Source organism: Aphelocoma coerulescens, unplaced genomic scaffold, assembly GCF_041296385.1.
Source record: "Aphelocoma coerulescens isolate FSJ_1873_10779 unplaced genomic scaffold, UR_Acoe_1.0 HiC_scaffold_70, whole genome shotgun sequence".
In the NCBI taxonomy this organism is placed as follows: Eukaryota; Metazoa; Chordata; class Aves; order Passeriformes; family Corvidae; genus Aphelocoma; species Aphelocoma coerulescens.
Window position 1 is genome coordinate 1,701,110 of NW_027184055.1, and position 23,532 is coordinate 1,724,641.

The 23,532-nt window shown below is 59.1% G+C and overlaps 1 pseudogene; it reads right to left on the reverse strand.

Annotated features, from left to right (window-relative positions):
* LOC138102326 (zinc finger protein 850-like) overlaps nt 1–23,532 on the reverse strand; it is a 1,260,715-nt pseudogene that overhangs the window by 1,133,957 nt on the left and 103,226 nt on the right.

A 23,532-nucleotide genomic window follows, 5' to 3' on the forward strand; every position in this document is an offset into this window, starting at 1 on the left:
CCTGCGGGGTATCCGCCAGCTCCGAGGGAGTTTTGGGGCACCCCTAATCCTGAGGGGGCGGTGCTGGCAGCGGGGGACACGTGGCTCCGGCACCTCTGGCCCCAGCTGAGCCCCCCCCGCCCCCAGCGCCCCCCGGAGCGGAATTTGGGGAGGGGGAGGTGGGGGCGGCCAGGCCGGGCCCCCCCGTGCTGTCCCGGCGGGGGCCGAGTGCGGGCGGGAGCCCCGCGGGGCCCGGCCCTGCCCGGGCACGGCTGATGCCGCCCGCCCGCGCTCCGCACTGGTCCGGACTGGTGCTCCCAGTGCCGTGCGGGGCGGGGCCGCTCTGGGGACCCCCCAGGGCACAGCGCGGCTGCTTTGGGGCTGTCGGCAGCGCCCGGCGCTGGGCATGGGGCGTGTGGGGGCAGCTGGGGCCGCACTGGTGGCACTGGTGGTGCTGGGAGCCCCCCCGGGCGCGGGGTGAGCGGTGAGAAGGGGGGCGGGTCTGGGACCCCAAATGGAGCGAAATGGGGAATGGAACCCCCAAAGTGAGCAGGAGGGGCCTGGAACCCCCAAAACCAAGGCCGGGGGAGGGGAGGTGGGGATTGGGGATGGGGAAGGTACAGAAGGAGGTGGGGGGGAAGAGGGGGCTGGGACCCCCAAAGAAAGCGGGATGGGACACCCAAATTGAGCTGGAATGGGGCTGTGGATTGGGGGAACGCTGAGAAAGGGGAGGAGAGGGGAGGGAAAGGTGGGGTTGGGACAGCAGAAGAGCGGTTCCATGGGGGTGCAGCCCTATCCCCCAGCACCTGAGCCCTGGAGCGATTCCCTGGGGCTCTGGGGAAGGGAGGGATCCGCACTGGGGGGGTCCCCAACCCCCCTGTCCATCCCTGGGGCTGATCGGGGGCTCCCCCCACACAGCAGCCGGTGCTGCGGCAGCCGGGGGCAGAGGGGGTGGGAAAGGGGGGGCAGGGTGGGAGTGGAGGAGGAGCGGGAGGAAGAGGAGGGAGAGAGGAGGAGGAGGAGCTGGAGAACCACGAGGTTCCACCGCCCGCCCACTGTGTCCGCAGCACCCCCAGCCCCGGTAGCATCTTCCCCCCCATCCTGCAGGTGAGCGGGGAGGGGGAGCTCACCCCAAATCTATCGGGGGGTCACCAGGAGGGTTTTTTTTGGAGGGGTGTTTGGAGCTTGCTGATTCTGGAATCGAGCCCCAGATGTCCTTGCATGTCCCTGGGAGGGATTTTTTGGGCCAGATGGGACATGTGGATCTTGCAGGACTCCAAAGCTGAGCCATAATTGCCCCTTGGGGGTCTTGGGGGGTCCATGTGAGGATCACCCGGTCCTGGCGGGGTTGGACATTGGCTTTGGGGATCCCCAGGAGAGCTGGGGGCTGGAACACGGGACCCCTGGAGTGTGGAGAGCAGAGAGGGACGATACCAGAGCTGGGGGACCCCCAAGATCCTGGAAAGGTGCGGGGGCCTGGAGATGAGGTGGGGTTGGGACCTCTCAGCCCTAAAAGGGGCGGTGAGGAGAGGGGGGAGCCCCAAGTGCCTGGAGTGGAGGGAGGCTGAAGAGGGGACCCTGGGACCTCTGGAAGCCGAAGCAAAATCAGGAAAAAAGGGACCTGTGAGACCCCCAAAACCCCCCAGCATCCCTAAGCAGGACCCCGGAGAGGGGGATCCCCAGGACCCCCGGGACCCCCAGCAGCCCTGACAAGGGGGACCCCCAGAACCCCAAAGTGAGGAGACTGGAAAGGGGGGACTCCTGGAGGCTGTTTTTGGAGTCACTCTTGATTTTTTGTTGGTTTTATGGATACCAGGTACCCGGTGACTTCTAGAGGTGGACTTGGGCAGGAGGAAGCCCCAACCCAACACACTCATCCCTTGTTTCTCCCCAAACCAGGATTTCCCATTCCCAACCCTTGGCCAGATGCAGGAGGAGGCTGCGAGGAAGAGGAAGATGCCCCAGGACTCCCAGGCAGGTGAGGTTCAGGAAGTCAGTGCCCCTTTCCCCTCTCTCCTGCTCCATCTCCCAGCCCAGCATCGCCCCCGGCTGCAGGACAACCCCGCTGCCGACGCCGTCCTGCCGGGGACGGACTGGGGGGATCTCCTTCCCCTTCCCTGTGGCACGGAGGCAAATCCCATCCTCTCCTTGTCCTTCCTCCCCAGACAAGGAGCTGAGGACGGAGCCCAGGGAGGACAAATCCCCACGGCAGAACCTGGTGGAAGAGGCCGTTTTGAGCGGCTCCACGGCGCAGGAATCAAACAGGGAGGAAAAGCCCCGGAGATCCCGCAGGAGGAGGGGCTGCAAACGCAGCCCAGGGTGCTCTGAGGAGGAAAGACCCACCCTGTGCCGGGAAGGCGGCCGGAGATGCAGCCAGAGGTCAGAGCTGGTGGTTCATGAGCAGCTTCACAATGGGGAGAAGCCCCACAAGTGTGGGGGATGTGGGAGGAGCTTCAGGTGGAGCTCCAACCTGATCCGCCACCAGATGATCCACACTGGGGAGAGGCCCTATGAGTGTGGGGAATGTGGGAAGAGCTTCAGACAGAGCTCCAACCTGATCGTCCACCAGAGGATCCACACCGGGGAGAGGCCCTACGAGTGTCCCCAGTGTGGGAAGAGGTTTCAGACCAGCTCCACTCTCCTCCGGCACCAGCGGATTCACACGGATGAGAGGCCCTTCCGCTGCCCCGACTGCAGGAAGGGCTTCAACCGCAACTCCACCCTCGTCACCCACCGGCGCATCCACACTGGGGAGAGGCCCTACGAGTGTCCCCAGTGTGGGAAGAGCTTCTCCACGAGCTCTAACTTGTCCCAACATGAACGGAGACACCGCTAAGGGAAGCCCTGTGAGTGCCCCGACTGCGGGAAGAGCTTTGTCCTCTGCTCCAGCTCCATCCCCCATCAGAGGAGCCACGTTTGGCAGAGCCCTGGTGACCCACATTCCCTGTGATCCATGTTGGGAAGACCCCTGGCTGGGGCTCTCCACGTTCTCCTGGATCCCTGTAGGCACCTGGGTGAACGCAGGGGCAGGAACATCCATCGGGACTCAGATCAACATTGGAAATTCATTGGGAAGAGCTGATTTTTTACCTTTACACCCTAAAATTTTCATCTGCTCTGTCCAATTGTTTCTTCTGGTGGTATCAAGCAACCCTGGATGATCTTGGAGATCTTCTGCAGCCTAAGTAATTTCTGTGTTAATCCTACTGGAGCAACCAAAATTGGAGTAAAAATAAAGAAATTAAACAAAGAGATCTAAAGCGGCAGCATTTTACGGGATGTTGGGGTTTTAGTTTAGTCCTAGTTTTTTTTTCCTGTTAAAGGAATTTTTTCCCATATGCATGTTCCTAGGGGACAAATGGCCATACATAAGAGAAGACAAAAGACCTGGCTGATCTTTTGTTTTCAGCTGATGTGGGGTCAGTTTGCTCTCATCGTCTGGAGAGAGAAGCTGCAGAGAAAGGAGCTGCTGTTTCTTCTTCTTCCGCCGTTTTTCTTTTCTGCTGGAAACGACGCAGGGATCCCAAAGCTGTTTTTTATCCTGCCCCGCTGCTGCTTCGAGCCTTCGCTACGCTGTAGCCGTGCTTGCCTTACCTGCCTGACCTCCAGGGGGGGTTCCCCGTTTGGATACATCTCATCTGCCCTCTGGGGTCTGTGCTCGTCCCTGCCGCTCCAGCCCGCCGTTCCAGCCTGCTGTTCCCGAGGGTCCGGCCGGACACCGGGATCGGCTGCCCAGGGGTTTGTGAAGCCTTTGTTCCATCCCTTCCCAGATCCCAGGGCACCGGTGCCGCGTGCTCCCCGAGCTCGCTCCGGAGCGCCCCCTGCAGCCACGGGGGAACCATCGCACCTGCCCTGCTCACCGGGAGCCGCCAGCGCCCCTGCCGGCTGCGAGCGGAACTGCACCCAAGGGGAAAGGGCCCGACAGCCGAGAGGGCTGGGACTGGGTTTGTGTTTGCTGTTACTGCCAGAGTTGTTGTTGTTTTGTTGGACTGGTTATATATATAAAGAACTGTTTTTCCTATTTCCCACATCTTCGCCTAAAGGCCCTTGATTTCAAAATTATAATAACTCAGGGAAAGGGGTTATATCTGCCACTTCAATGGAGGCTTCTGCCTTCCTTAGCAGACACCTGTCTTTCAAAAACAAGACACCGTAATTTGGGGGTGAATTTGGGGTTCAGGGGAATATTCGGGAGGATCTGAGTGTTGTGGGGCTGCAAAGCCAGGCAGACTGGGGCCACAATCTCACAATTGTGCTGGTAGAACGTGTCCACCTGAGCCCGTCTGTTCTTCAGGAATTCTGGTTGTCTGTCCCAGTCCCTGGCCTGGGTCTCCCCCTTTGGGGTGTGACCTCCAAAGTGCCCAAATCACTGCTGAAGTGCCTGAGCTGCTCAGGGCTGTGGATGTTCCTGTCCCCCAGCCTGTCCTGGTCGGTGCCATGGGGGGTGGGAGGGAGTCTGGGGGCTCCTTGGGGGACTGGGAGGGGCTTTTGTGGCTCTTGAGGGCATTTGTAGTGATTGGAGGGGCCTTTTGGGGTGGTCTCTGAGAGAGTTTTGGTGATCCTGGCTGGGCCGTGTGTCTTGGAGAGAATTTTGTGGTTCTTGGGGTCATTTATGATGCAGGGAGTGGTTGTGGAGGTTCCTGGCCAGGAGCTGTGGGGCAGTTGGAGGTGTCCGGGAGTGGCTGTGGGGCTGGGAGGGGCTTTTAGGGCAGTTGTGACCTCTCCCCCAGACCCCAAAGCTGCCAATAGACCCCACACCCCAAGATGCTGCTGGGGATCGGGGGTTCCATGTTGGGGTTCATCCTCCTGGCACTGCAGGAGAAGGTGAGGGGGGTCCCCAGGGGCCGTGTGTGTCCCCCCAGAGCGTGTGTGACCCCCCCATCCCGGTGTCACCCCCTTTTCCCTGCCCACAGGGCTCCTGCCCCAGCCCCTGTTTCCCTGGGAGGGAATTTGGGGAGGGGGCAGAGGGGGTGCGCAGCCCCCGCCGGGGGATGACCCCGGCCCAGCGCCCTTCGTTCAGCACCGAGCTGGGCTTGGGGCCGCAGGAGGAAGAGGCCGATGGGAAGCAGATCCTGCAGGGGGGACAGGGCTTGGGCTCAGGGCAAGGTCCTGCCCTGCACACCTGGCTCAGGTGTGAGCCTGCCCCGGGAAGGGAGCGGGACATTCCCATCCCCACGGATCAGGGCTGGCAGCAGCGCTGGGAGTACGGACATGGAAATCCTGGGAGCCACTGGGACCGCACTGGGGGGTGAATGATCCCCCCCAGCACCTTTCCAGGCCGCCCTGCGACCTGAGAAATGCTCGCTGGGCCTCGGCCTTGGCCAAGAGCCCCCGGGCTCAGCTGCTCTGAGCTCAGGCGCTGCCGGCTCCCGCAGCCCGCCCAGGGCCGCCCTGCCCGTGCCGGGGCTGTGCTGGAATTCTCTGCTGCTGCTGGGCCACTCGGGGGGTCTGGCCCCGCAGGAAAGGTGACCCTGAGCCAGGAGCTTTCCTTGGCCGCAGCAAAGCCTCGGCACGGAAAGACCTTCCCAGCGCTGTGCCCTGGGCCAGGAGGGATTGTGCCACCAGAGCTGTCCCTCCATTTCTTCTGCCAGGCAGCTTTAGCACAGGAAAAGTGGAGAAGCCAGAGCTGCCTCTCAGCTTTCCGCAGCCCTCCAGAGGAATCCTGTGTGGGAAGCAGCCTGGGAACAGGGTTTCTGTGCCAGGGCAGGGGAATTCAGAGCCCTTTCCTCCCCCGTGGGCCCAGGCTCTGGCCCTTGCCCTTTGCAATGGCCCTGCAGCTGCCAGAGGGGCCTTTTTGGCTCAGCTGAGAGCAGTCCTGCTGCAAGGCTGTCCTCGAGCTGCTTGGGCTGCACATGTGCCCAGGGAATGCTCATTGCTTGCAGTCTCAGGCGCTGTGGGTGTGCAGGTGTAACTACTGCAGGAGGGAACAGCTCTGCTGGGGGCAGTTCTTGCAAGGTGCTGGCCCTGGCTCGGGGCTGGGCCGGGGCCAGCGGCAGAAAATCAACTTGCAGCTCGGGCCCCGCAGCAGGGAGGAGCAGCAATTGCTGGGGGACAGAGACTCTTGCCAAGGGCCTGCGGGGCCGGGCCCCAGGGAACGGCTTCCCGCTGCCCGAGGGCAGGCTGAGATGGGATGTGGGGCAGCAATGGTTCCCTGGCAGGGCGCTCAGGGCCTGGCACAGGCTGGCCCCAGAAGCTGCGGCTGCCCCCGCATCCCTGCAAGTGTCCCAGGCCGGCTCGGCCATTGGGGCTTCCTGCCCAGGAGGGCTGGGCTGGGCTGGGGCTGCTGAGGGCGGGATGGGCTCTGGCTGAGCCAGCTGAAGGCTGCGCATGATGAGGCCGGGGGGACCCCGTTGCTGAGTGGCTTCTGGGGTATCCCCCATTCCTGAAGGGATTTCAGGGTATGTCCCGTTCCTGAGGCAGTTTTGGGGTCCCCCCAATGCTTCGGGAGGGGTTCTGAGAGGGGGGCTCTGGTACTTGGAAGGGGGACCTATTGTCAGAGATGCAGGGAGCCCATTTTGGGAAGGATGCTGCTGTTTCTGGCAATGTTGAGAGGTTCTGAATGGGCTTTGGGGCCCTGGCTGTCATTTTGGGACTTGCGGTGAGCCCATGGGCACAGCAAGGGCTGAGGAGAGGTTCCAAGCTCCCATTTGGGATGGAGGGATTGAGCGGGGGCCTCCAATAAACTCAATGCCAGCCCCAATGTGTCGATGGCAGCCCCAAATGGCTCGATCCGTCAGCCCCAAGGCCCGGCTGTGGGGAGTCAGGAGCCACAGAAGGGAAATTGGTGTCCAGGAGGGGTGGGATGGGATGGGATGGGATGGGATGGGATGGGATGGGATGGGATGGGATGGGATGGGATGGGATGGGATGGGATGGGATGGGATGGGGTGGTTTGGGCACTTGGAGTGGGGCACTCCAGGGAAGAAAACCAGGATCTGCTTCTGGGGAGGATCCTTCTGGTTTTTGACATATTTGGGGCCTCTAAGTGGCTTCTGGGAGGTTGCAGTGAATTTGGGGAAGGTGCCGTAAACGCCCCGCAATTTGTGGGACTGAGGCGAAGTCCCCACATTTTGGGAGGGTGAGGGGACCCCAATTGGGAGGGGATCCTGCTGCTTTGCACCCCTTCAATGGGGTGAGAAGTGGTTTGTGAGGGAAGGAAGGAAGGAAGGAAGGAAGGAAGGAAGGAAGGAAGGAAGGAAGGAAGGAAGGAAGGAAGGAAGGAAGGAAGGAAGGAAGGAAGGAAGGAAGGAAGGAAGGAAGGAAGGAAGGAAGGAAGGAAGGAAGGAAGGAAGGAAGGAAGGAAAACAGTGTAAGTTCTGAATGAAAAAAAAAAGGTAAATAACTGAGTTCTCTTTTCAAAAATATCAATTCCCTCTGAATCCAAAGTTGCAGAAGACTTTTCACTCCACATTTGGGTTTTGTTTTCATCTCTCATACTTATTCTGGTTCTTTTCTTTCTTCTCTTGTTTTTAATAGAAAACACCTGCTAGGAAAGGAATGCAGAGCCAAATGAGACCCATTTCTGGCAGGTACTGAAAGTGTGGGCTCCTGGTCTGGTTCCTTTTGTGTGGATCCCTCATCTCTGTGGCACGGGGGGAATAGCAGTGCTGTGAGCCAGCAGCGGGCTCAGGAGCATCCCGCTCTGGCAGCTCTGAGCAGGTGGCACATGTCCTGCTCTCCTGCTGCCCTCCAAAGCACAGAATGCATGGGCAAGTTTAGGCCCAGCTCTGGGCACAGCCAGCATGGCCTGGGCACGGGAACGGGGGGCAAAGCGGGCGGGATCCTTCTACAGCTGCCTGGTGGTTTCTGGTTTCTGTGCCCAGAGTGCCAGGATATTCTTAAGAGGTGCTTGTCCATGCAGCCCTTGGACAGGCCGTCCTTGGAAGAGCTCTTCAGTGCCCCTTGGCTGCAGGGTGTTCATGTGCCCTAGAGGATGGCAGAGAGCCACGGGCACAGTGTGATCCAGGGGCCTGGCAGGTAACAGCCCCACACATCTCTTGGCAATCAGTGGCAAAGCAAAGCAGACGATTTTGTCCTGCCTGTAGCCCTGGGCAGGGAGCATCAGAAGGGAACACGCAGCTCTTGGGCTGCAGCTGAGCTGGAGGCCTGCTCTGGCAAGCACTGGTGGCCACCATCCCCCCTGGTTTTGCTGGTCTGGTTCACTGATGGCTGGGCCCTGGGCAGAACCCTGAGAGCCTGGTGTGGCCCCAGGGAAAGAGAAGGAGCCCCTGGAGAAGCTGTAGCAGGTGGGGCTGCTGCTGCTGGAGACACCAAGGATGAGCTCAAGGCCGACAACCTCTTCCTGGAGCTGGCCAGTGGCAGCTGAAGATGATGGCCTTTGATTCTGGCACCTTCTCCAAAGACACGCTCCACGGCCAGTGTGCAGGTGAGTCCAGAGCCAGGGGGATGCTGCCAGAGCTGGGCATGGCACGGCCTGGCCGGGCACCAAAGGTTCCCCCTTTGCTGGGGCGGCTGCAGGGAATTCTTCAGCGGCTGCCAAGCTGCTTTTGGGCTCTGGGCAGCTGCTGAGGAGGTGGCTGTGCCATGGCTGGCTGCAGGCTGGGCACATGTCCTGCCCTCCTGCTCTGCTCCCAAAGGCAGCAATGCTGGGCAGCTTTGGGCCCAGCTCTGAGCACGGCCAGCACGGCCTGGGCACTGCGGGCGGCTGGGACAAGGCCATGAAATCCAACATCTGGCCTTGTTTGGGGCTGTATGGTCAAAGTCAGCTCCCTTGGCTCCTCCTTGAGCCCTGGCCAGGCTTAGGAGGAAGCCAAGAGCAGGATGAAAGCAGCTGTTCCCGCACTAGAAGTGCTGTCAGTTTGTTTCTCCAGCACTGTCAAAGCTGGGCCCTCTCGCAGCGGGGTTGGAGCCTCAGCTGTGGCTGGAGGCAGCTGCAGGAATTCCCAGTGTCCGGGAGTGGCTCTGCAGTCCTTGGCTGGGACAGCTTCCCGCAGCTGATGGGTGGCTCTGTGCAAGCTCAGCAAGAACAAAACCATCTCCGTGTGAGCAACGCTGTGCTCAGCACAGAGCCAAACACAGCCCCAGAGAAAGGCCTGGCAAGGAAATTCCCTCTGCCCCAGCCCACAGCAGCACCCCATGGCCACCCACCATCACCACGGCTCCACGGGTTCCTTTCCATGGCCCCGGCCCTGGCCTCAGGACCTTGGGCTGGTGGCCACGGCAGCCGCCTGTGGCCCAGGGCTCCGTGCCCGTGTCCATGGCAGCAGTGGCCGGCCACGGGCCCTGAGTGCAGGTGACCGTGCCAATCCCCATGGCAGCGGGGCCAAGCGTTGGTGTCCGTGGCACCAAAGTGAGGAACGGGTCCCTGTGGCCGCTGCCGTGGCACCTGAGGGCATCAGCGAGTGTCAGTGCAATTGTAGCTGGCACCAGCCCCGGCACCGCTCTGTCCTGAGGGCTGCCATGGCAGCCGAGGGCAGCCACAGGTCTGCGGGCAAGTGGCCACGGACCCTGAGTGCAGCAATGGCTCCTGGGGGGGTTTCCAAGGGAACTGGAACTGATGAGGGTTGCCATGGCATCCAACCCCTGGGATGTCACACAGCCACCCTGGGATGTCACAACCACTCAGTGATGTCATAGTCTGCTATAGGATGTCAGAACTCTGCCCAGTGATATCATAGCCATATCTGTGATGTCACAGCTCACTCTGTGATGTCACATAGCTACCCTGTGATGTCATAGCCACTCTGTGATGTCACACCACCTGTGATGTCACAGTCATCTCTGTGATATCACACAGCTGCTCTGTGATGTCACAGCTGACTCTATGATGTCACACAGCCACCCTGTGGTGTCACAACCCACTCTGTGATGTCACAGCCTGTTCTGGGATATCACTCGACCACTCTGTGATGTCACACAAGTGCCCTGTGATTTCACAGCTCTGTCTGTGATGTTCCAACTCTGCACTGTGATGTCACACCAGCACCCTGTGATGTCACAGCCTGCTCTGTGATGTCACCATTGCTCTGTGATGTCATAGTCTGCTGGATAATGTCTGACCTCTGCCCTGTAAGGTCAGAGCCAAAGCTGTGATGTCACAGCACCACTCTCTGATGTCACAGAACTGCTCCATAATGTCACAGCTGACTCTATGATGTCATACAGCCACCCTGTGATGTCACAGCCCACTCTGTGATGTCACAGCCTGTTCTGGGATGTCACAGCCCTCTCTGTGATGTCACAACCCACTCTGTGATGTCACACAGCCCCTTTCTGACATCACAGCTGCTCTGTGGGTCTGTGACACAGGCACAGAGCTGTTACCAAAACTTCAGTGAAACAAAACCTCCTCAGCACCAGCGCAGCACGAAGCAGCAGCATTCTTTATTGGGCCGGATGCACGAGGGGAGAGCCCCTCCCAAAGTCGTGTGTGCCGAGTTCAGGAATGTTCCTGTTTGCAGACTGGGTTTCACAGACACATTCCCAGATTGTCCCACAAGAAACACACACACGAGAATCATTGCCCCAAAATCATTGCATATTTCCCCCACCCCTTTACACATCCCTTCTTCTGCCCTGGGGGTCTCTTTGGGGGTCCCTGGTGGTCGGTGACCCCAAAGCCAGCCCTGACTGCCCGGTGAACTGGTGAAAGTTGGCACACCTGGGCTGGTTGCTGCCCACAGAATCAGCCTTGTGCGGTTCCATGGCCAGTGGCTTTTGGAGAAGAAGCATTGTATGAACCCACCAGGTGCAAACGGTTTTTCATCTGGCAAATTTCCCCCCCTTGGAGGGTTGGGAAGCTTCTCTTCCCTTCAAGCCTTCATAAGCCTCACTCTGCTCCTTTACTCACATCCCACGAGTTCCTCAGCTGCTTTCACAACCATGTTCTTTACACAGCTCAAAGCAAGTGTCAGAAGCACAAGTATTGCTGGGATCCCAGTTAGACTTTGCAAAAGTCAGGCCAACCATCAGTCAGGGAAAATCCAAATCCTTTAATTTTATCCAACCAGTTACTGTCTAACCCTCTCTGAACTGGCTCGAAACATTCCCATTGTCCTGTCTGAGGGTGATTCCATACTTCTGGAATTTGACAGCTCCAGGGGGTATCAGTGCAATCTGTCAGCTGATCAATATTTCCTGAGGTAATTTCCAGATCTGCTTTGGAAATGTTACAATTCTCAGCAGGATTGTTCTGATGTGTCCATGGTAAGGAATATTCTCCTTCCATCCCTGTCCAGGTGCCCTGGGTGCTATTTCCTTCCCACACACGTTCCCAGATTTTTGTCAAATTGCTGACTGAAGCTCCCCACGGAACTGGATTTTCTGCAGAGGTTGGTGTTGGCAAACAAGCTGTTACAGGGGTTACATTCTGTCATCTGCCAACACCTTGCACTGACTTTGAAAACCACATTTCCCTTCCCAGAAGTCAGGAACATTGTTTCTATTATTATTATAAATACACAATTATTGATCATCTTCATCCAGATCCAATAAATAGTATCCCCTTAGAAAATCCTATTCAATACCTAAAACAATAGGATTGATGTAAAAACCCCAAACCCCACGGTGTCAGTCTTGTTTCTGCTGTGTTTAATGTGTGCTCGCTGGTTTTACCCACATGTCATGAACCCCGAGTTTGATTCCTTCTACCTTGAGTGCAGGGTAGGTTACCAGGAGGACTTGAGATGGTCCCTTCCACTGCGGCTGGATTGTTCCAAAATTCCAGGTTCTCGTGCACACCGGATCTCCTGGTTGGAAAGGATGTACAGGCGAGTCCAGCCCCAATGATCTGTTGAGAACCATGCACCTTTTAAGGCTTACAAGAGTTAGTCCCAGTGCTATTAAATATTCATTTCAGCAAAACTTCTGAGCCTTCCCTTGTCTTGTTGGTGCCACATGGGAAAGCTTCTGGCCATCCAGAAAAAGGATCCACCAATGCCAAAATGTGCCAGTCCCCCTTCTGCCTGGGCAGTTCTGCAAAATCAGTTGGCCAAAATCACCTGGTGATTCCCATTTAACCAGCCCTGGAGGCAGCCTTCTTCCTTCAACACCAATCCCATCTTTCTCAACAACTGATCTATTGTTTTTTGCCATTTTTGTGCTTACTAGATGCCTTTGTAAACTGGCCATCATATTCTCAATTTCCTCATGTGTTTCCTGATGTTTCAGTTCCATTATACATTAATTGTGGAGCTACAATTACCTGCCCACACGGGGTTACCAATCACCTGCTGGGATTTTCCATAGCTGCTGCTGCTGGGGCTGACTGCCTGTCCTGATCACTGGAATCTGGTTTTTGTTGCAGAACATTCCAGTTTTTGCCAGGTATTAGTGCAAGGAGAGCTTTTTCAGCACCCTCTTGAGCTGTTTGGTCAGCCAATGGATTCCCTGGATTAACTGGGGAGTCTCCAAACCCATGGGCTTTACAAGGGCATCAGGGCCACTTCTTTTGGCTTTGGCACACTCTGCAGTAGGTGACTGATTTCTTGTTGTACTCACTGGAGACCTCTGTGCCCTTTCCTTCCACGTGGCTCCCTGGGCGTGCATTATTCCAAACCCAGAGTTCAAATCAGTCCATATGTTCACCCTTTGTCCTTCAGTGATTTCTAGGAAAGGTCATTCATTCTGCTTTTTGTGCTGCTGTGTTCAAAGCTAAAGCCTGGGCTTCTATGACCTGGGTCGAGGTTCCCACTGCACACCCAGCTGCCCGTTTCCCATCCGTACCACGCTGCTCCCACCAGGGTGCAGGTCCAGTGCTGGCTCCTGCATGGGATTGCTGTGGAGGTCCCAGAGTCTGCCAGAACACACTTGTTCCATGGATCCCAGGCAGTCACGGCACAAAGACTCCAACCCTCCTCTTAGAAGGGACTCAAACACTTCCCTGTTCCAACCTTGGGTACCTTGAACCAAACCCTGCAAAGCTTTTGCTGCACCTTACAGGCAGGTCAACAGTTTACACCAGGAAAGGAAAAGGGAAAGGGGAAGGGGAAAGGGGAAGGAGAAGGAGAAGGAGAAGGAGAAGGAGAAGGAGAAGGAGAAGGAGAAGGAGAAGGAGAAGGAGAAGGAGAAGGAGAAGGAGAAGGAGAAGGAGAAGGAGAAGGAGAAGGAGAAGAGAAGGAGAAGGAGAAGGTGCCTTTATCTGACCAGGGGTCTTTCTCTGATTTCCTTTGGAGCAGGGATCAAAGGCTCTCCCCAGAACCCTTCAGTGCTGCCTGCAGGTGCTGCCATCCCTCAGATCTGTTGAAATTCAAGAGGATGAGGCCACGGGGTGTCCCAATGGTGCCTTGGTTCCATGGGCCCCGCAGTGTAACCATGGTGTCCTTGGTTCTGCAGTGTCACAATGGACCCTTCATTCCATGAGGCCCCACAGTGTGGCAATGGTCCCTTGAGTCCATGAGGCCCCACAAGGTCACAATGGTCCCTTGGTTCCATGGCCCCGCACTCTCACAATGCTCTCCTTGGCTGCACAAGGTCCCGGAGTGGCACAAGGGTCTCCTTGGTGCAGAGACCAGGGCAGAAGGGTTCCACAAGGCCCCAGAGTGTCACAAGGATCTCTTTGGATCTGCAGTGGCAGAACTGACCCTGGGTTACACGAGATCCTCCTGTGTCCCAAGGGCTCCTTGGTTCCACAGGGCCTGATTCTCTGACACTTCAGAGATGGTGTTGGACAGTTTCTATTTTCCCGCAGTTTGGTGACGGAAGGAGCACGCTGGGCAGAGCACGGAGATGCTGCTGCTGTCTGCTCAGGGGAAAGGGCCCAACAAGGCTGAGGGGCTGGGAGGCTGCTGGAAGGGCCGTGCCCCACATGGTGCAGCTTTCCTGGGAGGGAGGGAACAGCAGGAGAGACACGCAGTGCCCCACAGAGCAGCTGGGCAGGGGGACACTGGGCATGAGGAGGAGGAAATGTCCCTCCCAGGGCAGCGCTGGGGCAGGAGAAGCACCCAGAGGGAGGATGAGCTCAGGGCATGTGTGTGTGCCCAAGGCACAGAGGGTGAGGCTGGGCACAGCTCAGGCCAGGGCTGGCAGTGGCCGGGCAGAGCTGGTGGTGGGGCAGCGAGATGGGAGTGTGCAGCCTGCAGGGACACAGCAGCAGCGGTGGGACAGCGCAGGACAAGCTGTGCTGGACATGGCCAAGGGCCCTGGCAGGGCTGGCAGTGCCCAGGAGAAGCCAAGTCTTGGTGCCCTGGGGCACAGCAGCGTCTGTGCCACCAAGGGCTGGGAGGAGACACCTTGTCCTGAGGCCCTGGGGCCTCCTGGCACAGCCCCAGCAAGGCTGGCCACTGTCAGCCCCTTGTCCTGCCCTCAGCATCCCCCCACATCCCAGTGGCCTCAGGGATCTGCTGCAAGGAGTCCCTGGGGAGCCTTGGTCAGGAATGGCCCTGGGGGCTCCTGAATGCTCCCAGGGACTGCAGGGTTTTCAAAAGACTTTGGCTTTGGCTTTTACCTGGGAGTCTCTGAGAGCTTTGTGTAATCCTGGCCCCCAATTATCTGCTCTAATGAGTCCCTGGAGATTCTTTGTCAGTAAGAACACTCACTGGGGCTCATTAATGCTTTGAGATACTCCAGGGTAATTAAAGTACCTCTTTTTGACACTGACTCTCTGAGAGGTTTGTGCAGTCATGGTCCCCAATTATCTGCTTTACTCAGTCCCTTGAGAGCCTTGGTCATTAACAACAGTTCATTAATGCTTCAAGGTACTTCTGGTTTTTCTAAGGTACTTTCCTTTTTCCACACATGAGTCTCTGAGAGCTTTGTGCAGCCATGGTCTCCAATCCTCTGCTTTAATCAGTCCCTTGAGAGCTTTGCACTGACACACATGTATTGGCAGCCACTGAAGAATTGGCTGCAGCCGCCCCAGCAAAGGGGGAACCTTTGGTGCCCGGCCAGGCCGTGCCATGCCCAGCTCTGGCAGCATCCCCCTGGCTCTGGACTCACCTGCACACTGGCCGTGGAGCGTGTCTTTGGAGAAGGTGCCAGAATCAAAGGCCATCATCTTCAGCTGCCGCTGGCCAGCTCCAGGAAGAGGTTGTTGTCCTTGAGCTCGTCCTTGGTGGCTCCAGCAGCAGCAGCCCCACCTGCTACAGCTTCTCCAGGGGCTCCTTCTCCTTCCCTGGGGCCACACCAGGCTCTCAGGGTTCTGCCCAGGGCCCCAGCCATCAGTGAACCAGACCAGCAAAACCAGGGGGGATGGTGGCCACCAGTGCTTGCCAGAGCAGGCCTCCAGCTCAGCTGCAGCCCAAGAGCTGCGTGTTCCCTTCTGATGCTCCCTGCCCAGGGCTACAGGCAGGACAAAATAGTCTGCTTTGCTTTGCCACTGATTGCCAAGAGATGTGTGGGGCTGTTACCTGCCAGGCCCCTGGATCACACTGTGCCCGTGGCTCTCTGCCATCCTCTAGGGCACATGAACACCCTGCAGCCAAGGGGCACTGAAGAGCTCTTCCAAGGACGGCCTGTCCAAGGGCTGCATGGACAAGCACCTCTTAAGAACATCCTGGCACTCTGGGCACAGAAACCAGAAACCACCAGTCAGCTGCAGAAGGATCCCGCCCGCTTTGCCCCCCGTTCCCGTGCCCAGGCCATGCTGGCTGTGCCCAGAGCTGGGCCTAAACTTGCCCATGCATTCTGTGCTTTGGAGGGCAGCAGGAGAGCAGGACATGTGCCACCTCCTCAGAGCTGCCAGAGCGGGATGCTCCTGAGCCCGCTGCTGGCTCCCAGCACTGCTATTCCCCCCGTGCCACAGAGATGAGGGATCCACACAAAAGGAACCAGACCAGGAGCCCACACTTTCATTGCCTGCCAGAAATGGGTCTCATTTTGCTCTGCATTCCTTTCCTAGAAGGGATTATCTATTAAAACAAGAGGAAAAAGAAAAGAACCAGAAAAAGTATGAGAGATGAAAACAAAACCCAAATGTGGAGTGAAAAGTCTTCTGCAACTTTGGATTCAGAGGGAATTGATATTTTTGAAAAGAGAACTCAGTTATTTACCTTTTATTTTTTTGTTTCATTCAGAACTTACATTGTTTTTCTTCCTTCCCTCCGTTCTTCCTTCCTTCCTTCCTTCCTTTCCTTCCTTCCTTCCTTCCTTCCTTCCTTCCTTCCTTCCTTCCTTCCAAATTCCTTCCTTCCAAATTCCTTCCTTCCGAATTCCTTCCTTCCTTCCTTCCTTCCTTCCGAATTCCTTCCTTCCGAATTCCTTCCGAATTCCTTCCGAATTCCTTCCGAATTCCTTCCGAATTCCTTCCTTCCTTCCGAATTCCTTCCTTCCTTCCGAATTCCTTCCTTCCTTCCGAATTCCTTTCTTCCTTCCTTCCGAATTCCTTCCTTCCTTCCGAATTCCTTCCTCCCTCCCTTCCTCCCTCCCTTCCTCCCTCCTTTCCTCCCTCCCTTCTTCCCTTCCTCCCTTCCTCCCTTCTCTGCTTTCCCTTTTTATATCTTTTTGCTTTCTTTTCCATTTCTGGCACCTCAAGCCTGTTCCCAGGCTGCTTCCCACACAGGATTCCTCTGGAGGGCTGCGGAAAGCTGAGAGGCAGCTCTGGCTTCTCCACTTTTCCTGTGCTAAAGCTGCCTGGCAGAAGAAATGGAGGGACAGCTCTGGTGGCACAATCCCTCCCGGCCCAGGGCACAGCGCTGGGAAGGTCTTTCCGTGCCGAGGCACCGACCAGGACAGGCTGGGGGACAGGAGCATCCACAGCCCAGAGCAGCTCAGGCACTTCAGCAGCGATTTGGGCACTTTGGACGTCACACCCCAAAGGGGGAGACCCAGGCCAGGGACTGGGACAGACAACCGGAATTCCTGGAGAACAGACGGGCTCAGGTGGACACATTCTGCCCCTACAACTGTGAGATCATGGCCCCAATCTGCCTGGCTTAACATCCCCACAACACTCAGATCCTCCCAAATATTACCCTGAACCACAAATTCACCCCCAAATTCCAGTAAAATGGTGCTGCTTTAGATCTCTTTGTTTAATTTCTTTATTCTTACTTGAATTTTGGTTGTTTCAGTGGGATTAACACAGAAATTACTTAGGCTGCAGAAGATCTCCAAGATCATCCAGGGTTGCTTGATACCACCAGAAAAAACAATTGGACAGAGCAGATGAAAATTTTAGGGTGTAAAGGTAAAAAATCAGCTCTTCCCAATGAATTTCCAATGTTGATCTGAGTCCCGATGGATGTTCCTGCCCCTGCGTTCACCCAGGTGCCACCAGGGATCCAGGAGAATGTGGAGAGCACCAGCCAGGGCTCTTCCCAACCTGGATCACAGGGAATGTGGGTCACCAGGGCTCTGCCAAACGTGGCTCCTCTGATGGGAGATGGAGTTGGAGCAGAGGATAAAGCTCTTCCCACAGTCAGGGAACTCTCAGGGCTTCCCTTAGCGGTGCCTCCGTTGGTGTTGGGTCAAGTTAGAGCTCTGTGAGAAGCTCTTCCCACACTGGGGACACTCGTAGGGCCTCTCCCCAGTGTGGATGCGACGGTGGATGACAAGGGTGGAGTTTTGCTTGAAGCCTTTCCTGCAGTCAGGGCAGCGGAAGGGCCTCTCATCCGTGTGAATCTGCTGGTGCCGGAGGAGAGTGGAGCTGCTCTGAAACCTCTTCCCACACTGGGGACACTCGTAGGGCCTCTCCCCAGTGTGGATGCGCCGGTGACGGATCAGGTCAGAGCTGTCTCTGAAGCTCTTCCCACATTCCCCACACTCATAGGGTCCCTCCCTGGTGTGGATCATCTGGTGGCAGATCAGGTGGGAGCTCTGTCTGAAGCTCTTCCCACATTCCCCACACTCGTAGGGCCTCTCCCCAGTGTGGATCCTCTGGTGGTTGATCAGGTGGGAGCTCCGCCTGAAGCTCTTCCCACATTCCCCACACGTGTGGGGCTTCTCCCCATTGTGAAGCTGCTCATGAACCACCAGCTCTGGCCTCTGGCTGGATCTCCGGCTGCCTTCCCGGCACAGGGTGGGTCTTTCCTCCTCAGAGCACCCTGGGCTGCGTTTGCAGCCCCTCCTCCTGCGGGATCTCCGGGGCTTTTCCTCCCTGTTGGATTCCTGCGCCATGGAGCCGCTCAAAACGGCCTCTTCCACCAGGTTCTGCCACGGGGATTTGTCCTCCCTGGGCTCCGTCCTCAGCTCCTTGTCTGGGGAGGAAGGACAAGGAGAGGATGGGATTTGCCTCCGTGCCACAGGGAAGGGGAAGGAGATCCCCCCAGTCCGTCCCCGGCAGGACGGCGTCGGCAGCGGGGTTGTCCTGCAGCCGGGGGCGATGCTGGGCTGGGAGATGGAGCAGGAGAGAGGGGGAAAGGGGCACTGACTTCCTCCTCACCTGCCTGGGGGTCCTGGGGCATCTTCCTCTTCCTCACAGCCTCCTCCTCCATCTGGCCAAGGGTTGGGAATGGGAAATCCTGGTCTGGGGAGAAACAAGGGATGAGTGTGTTGGGTTGGGGGTTCCTCCTGCCCAAGTCCACCTCTAGAAGTCACCGGGTACCTGGTGTCCATAAAACCAACAAAAAACCAAGAGTGACTCCAAAAAAAGCCTCCAGGAGCTCCCTCTTTCCAGTCTCCTCACTTTGGGGTTCTGGGGGTTCCCCTTGTCAGGGCTGCTGGGGGTCCCGCGGGTCCTGGGGATCCCCCTCTCTGGGGTCCTGCTTAGGGATGCTGGGGGGTTTTGGGGGTCCCACAGGTCCCTTTTTTCCTGATTTTGCTTGGGCTCCCAGAGGTCCCAGGGTCCCCTCTTCAGCCTCCCGCCACTCCAGGCACTTGAGGCTCCCCCCTCTCCTCACCGCCCCTTTTAGGGCTGAGAGATCCCAACCCCACCTCATCTCCAGGCCCCCCCACCCCTCCAGGCTCTTGGGAGTCCCCCAGCTCTGGTATCGTCCCTCTCTGCTCTCCCCACTCCAGGGGTCCCGTGTTCCAGCCCCCAGCTCTCCTGGGGATCCCCAAAGCCAATGTCCAACCCCGCCAGGACCAGGCAATCCTCACATGGACCCCCCAAGACCCCCAAGGGGCAATTATGGCTCAGCTTTGGAGTCCTGCAAGATCCACATATCCCATCTGGCCCAAAAATCCCTCCCAGGGACATGCAAGGACATCTGGGGCTTGATTCCAGAATCTGCAAGCTCCAAACACCCCTCCAAAAAAACCCCTCCTGGTGACCCCCAACAGATTTGGGTGAGCTCCCCCTCCCCGCTCACCTGCAGGATGGGGGGGAAGATGCTACCGGGGCTGGGGGTGCTGCGGACACAGTGGGCGGGCGGTGGAACCTCGTGGTTCTCCAGCTCCTCCTCCTCCTCTCTCCCTCCTCTTCCTCCCGCTCCTCCTCCACTCCCACCCTGCCCCCCCTTTCCCACCCCCTCTGTCCCATGGCTGCCGCAGCACCGGCTGCTGTGTGGGGGGAGCCCCCGATCAGCCCCAGGGATGGACAGGGGGGTTGGGGACCCCCCCAGTGTGGATCCCTCCCTTCCCCAGAGCCCCAGGGAATCGCTCCAGGGCTCAGGTGCTGGGGGACAGGGCTGCACCCCCATGGAACCGCTCTTCTTCTGTCCCAACCCCACTTTTCCCTCCCCTCTCCTCCCCTTTCTCAGCGTTCCCCCAATCCACAGCCCCATTCCAGCTCAATTTGGGTGTCCCATCCCCACCCCGCTTTCTTTGGGGGTCCCAGCCCCCTCTTCCCCTCCTCCTTCTGCACCTTCCCCATCCCCAATCCCCACCTCCCCTCCCCCGGCCTTGGTTTTGGGGGTTCCAGGCCCCTCCTGCTCCCTTTGGGGGTTCCATTCCCCATTTCGCTCCATTTGGGGTCCCAGACCCGCCCCCCTTCTCACCGCTCACCCCGCGCCCGGGGGGGCTCCCAGCACCACCAGTGCCACCAGTGCGGCCCCAGCTGCCCCCACACGCCCCATGCCCAGCGCCGGGCGCTGCCGACAGCCCCAAAGCAGCCGCGCTGTGCCCTGGGGGGTCCCCAGAGCGGCCCCGCCCCGCACGGCACTGGGAGCACCAGTCCGGACCAGTGCGGAGCGCGGGCGGGCGGCATCAGCCGTGCCCGGGCAGGGCCGGGCCCCGCGGGGCTCCCGCCCGCACTCGGCCCCCGCCGGGACAGCGCGGGGGGGCCCGGCCTGGCCGCCCCCACCTCCCCCTCCCCAAATTCCGCTCCGGGGGGCGCTGGGGGCGGGGGGGGCTCAGCTGGGGCCAGAGGTGCCGGAGCCACGTGTCCCCCGCTGCCAGCACCGCCCCCTCAGGATTAGGGGTGCCCCAAAACTCCCTCGGAGCTGGCGGATACCCCGCAGGCCCCTGAGGACTGGGGTCCCCCCGGCCTCATCATCCCCAACCTTCGCCTGCCTCATCCCAGGCCCCATCCCGCCCATCCCCCTCCGCCACACTTCATCCCACACCCCAATCCACATCCCACCCTTCCCGGGCCCCATCCCGCCCCATCCCATTTCTCCCGGCAGCCGCCACCGGGACCCCCAAAACCCCGCGTGCCGGGGGCTCCCCAATATCCCCCAAGGGGCATTTGCGACTCACATTCGGAGCCCTGCAAGACCCAAACATCCGCCTCCCCTCCCCCGCCCCACCAAACCCCCCTCCCCCAGGAACCAACAAAGATATTTGGGGCTCGGTGCTGGAGTCCTCCAAGCTCCAAAAATCCCCTGTCCCAAAACAACCCCAGGCACCGCCCAAGATATTTGGGGCGAGCTGCCCCTCCCCGGTCACCTGCGGGATGGGGGGAGCGGTGTTCCCGAGGCCGAGAGCTGCGGACACAGAGAGCGATGGATGCACATGGAGGCTCCTCTTCCTGCCCCCTCTGGCCCGCCTCTTCCTCCCGCCCCTCCCCCTTTATCCCTCCTCTTCCTCCCGCTCCTGCTCCTCCAGCCGTCCTCCCCCCTCGCTCCTCCTCCTCCTCCTGTTGTTTGTGGCTCCCATCCCGGCTTTGTCTGGCATCAGCCCTGGGGCCGTGCCGTGCTCAGCAGCAGCAGCAGCAGCAGCAGCAGCATCCTGTGCTCCGGCAGCACTCCCTGCTCCTTAGGGAAGGCTTTGGCATTTCTGCCGGGCACAGACACTGAAGCTCACCCCGACCTGCCCCGCTCCCATTGCTGTCCCCTGGGCGCTGGGCAGCTGCTGGGCCAGGGCAGCCCGAGACACAAAGGAAGCCAAGTCCAGCCCAGCTGCCCGGGCTGATGCAGACGAGCCCCAGGGCCGAGGTCCTGCAGAGCCCCACGGAGCCCTCGGCTCCTGGCTGGGAACGGGCTGTGCTGCGGCTGCCACAGCGGCCACAGCGAGTCCTGGGGCTCCCCCGGCGCCGCTGCAGCAGCACCCAGGTTCCACCTCCTGTGCCAGGCCCTGGCCAGGGGCCAGCAGATCCATGGGCTCCGTGCCGAGGGGGAACAGAGCAGCAATGGATCGGCTGCAGCCCCCAAGGACCTCGAGCAAATCGTGCAGGAACATCCAGACCTGGAGCTGACGTTTGCAAAGCTGCAGCCGGCAGAGTTCTGTGGCGCAGGAGAGCCGGCACGGCGAGAGGAGACCTGCAAGGAGCTGCAGGAGAAACACTGGTCCCCACACAGGTGCCCTTTGCTCATTTCACCTCCCTCTATTTCCCTGTGTACTTAAAATGTGCTTGAAAAATAAAGTGACTTTTTGAAGGCTTCAATTTCAAAACCATTGCTCTAAACCCTTCTTCCTTTCCCTGTGCAGCTGTGGTTGCTCTGGCTCTCTGCTGCCTGCAGTTGTGCCTCCTGGCAGCTGTTCCTTTGGGTCCAAGGCTTGTCCCTGCCAGTGCAGCCAGAGCCCAGCCCAGCCCTGGGGGCTCAGCCCTGCCCTGCAGAGCCCTCCCAGCCCAGGGCAGTGCCCAGGGGCATCTCCCTGGCAGCAGGGCCTGAAGGGCAGCTCAGAGAGAGGGAGATGCTGCAAGCCAAGGTGCTGTCCTCATCTCCCCGGCTGCCCCACCTGGCTGGCCCCTTCCTTTGCTGGCAGCTCTTCGTCCTGCCTGCCTCTGCCTGGCCACACAAAGCCTTGGGCTGCTGCAGGCTCCTTCTGGGGGACGTGTTGCACCCCAACCCTACCTGGGAGGGAAATTCCTTTCTCCTGGTGTCCACTCAGGGCCTCCCCAGCTGCCCTGTCACAAAGGCCCCTCAGTTCTTTGGGGCCCAGCAGTGCCACAGTGGCCCCTTGGCTCCATGGAACGCCACAGGGTCACAATGGTGCCCTTGGTGCCACCAGCCCTGCAGGGTCACAACGGCCCCTGGGTTCCACGAGGCCACGCAGGGTCACAGTGGTCTCCAGAGGAAGGGCAGCAGCGAGCCCCAGGGTTTCAGGGGCAGATGAGACACAGCCACCAGAGGCCAAGGCCAGCCACATCTGTGTGTCCTGCCAGGTTTGTCTGGGAGCAGCCCTTGGATTTTGGAATTTGGGAGGTGGAATCCCAATTTTGGCCATGGGCACCTTGTCGAGAAGGATAGGTTTATTCCACATGAAAGAAAAGCACAAAGTCCAAGAGTTTTGGAAGAAGATGAGAGGTGGCCACCATGGGTGAGGCCAGCCAGACCTGTCTCTCATGGCAGCTTTTGTCTGGGAGCAATCCTTGGATAGACAGAATTTGGGGGGTAGAATCTCAGTTTTGGCCATGGGAGCCTGGATGAGAAGGACAGTTCTTTTCCTTAGGAAGGGAAGCACGGAGCCCTGGGAGGCCCAGGGTTCCTGAGCCAGCCCCTGCTGCCCCGGGAGGGAATTTGGGGAGGGGGCAGAGGGGGTGCGCAGCCCCTGCCGGGGGATGACCCCGGCCCAGCGCCCTTCGTTCAGCACCGAGCTGGGCTTGGGGCCGCAGGAGGAAGAGGCCAATGGGAAGCAGATCCTGCAGGGGGGACAGGGCTTGGGCTCAGGGCAAGGTCCTGCCCTGCACACCTGGCTCAGGTGGGAGCCTGCCCCGGGAAGGGAGCGGGACATTCCCATCCCCACGGATCAGGGCTGGGAGCAGCGCTGGGAGCACGGACATGGAAATCCTGGGAGCCACTGGGACCGCACTGGGGGGTGAATGATCCCCCCCAGCACCTTTCCAGGCCGCCCTGCGACCTGAGAAATGCTCGCTGGGCCTCGGCCTTGGCCAAGAGCCCCCGGGCTCAGCTGCTCTGAGCTCAGGCGCTGCCGGCTCCCGCAGCCCGCCCAGGGCCGCCCTGCCCGTGCCGGGGCTGTGCTGGAATTCTCTGCTGCTGCTGGGCCACTCGGGGGGTCTGGCCCCGCAGGAAAGGTGACCCTGAGCCAGGAGCTTTCCTTGGCCGCAGCAAAGCCTCGGCACGGAAAGACCTTCCCAGCGCTGTGCCCTGGGCCAGGAGGGATTGTGCCACCAGAGCTGTCCCTCCATTTCTTCTGCCAGGCAGCTTTAGCACAGGAAAAGTGGAGAAGCCAGAGCTGCCTCTCAGCTTTCCGCAGTCCTGCAGAGGAATCCTGTGTGGGAAGCAGCCTGGGAACAGGGTTTCTGTGCCAGGGCAGGGGAATTCAGAGCCCTTTCCTCCGCCGTGGGCCCAGGCTCTGGCCCTTGCCCTTTGCAATGGCCCTGCAGCTGCCAGAGGGGCCTTTTTGGCTCAGCTGAGAGCAGTCCTGCTGCAAGGC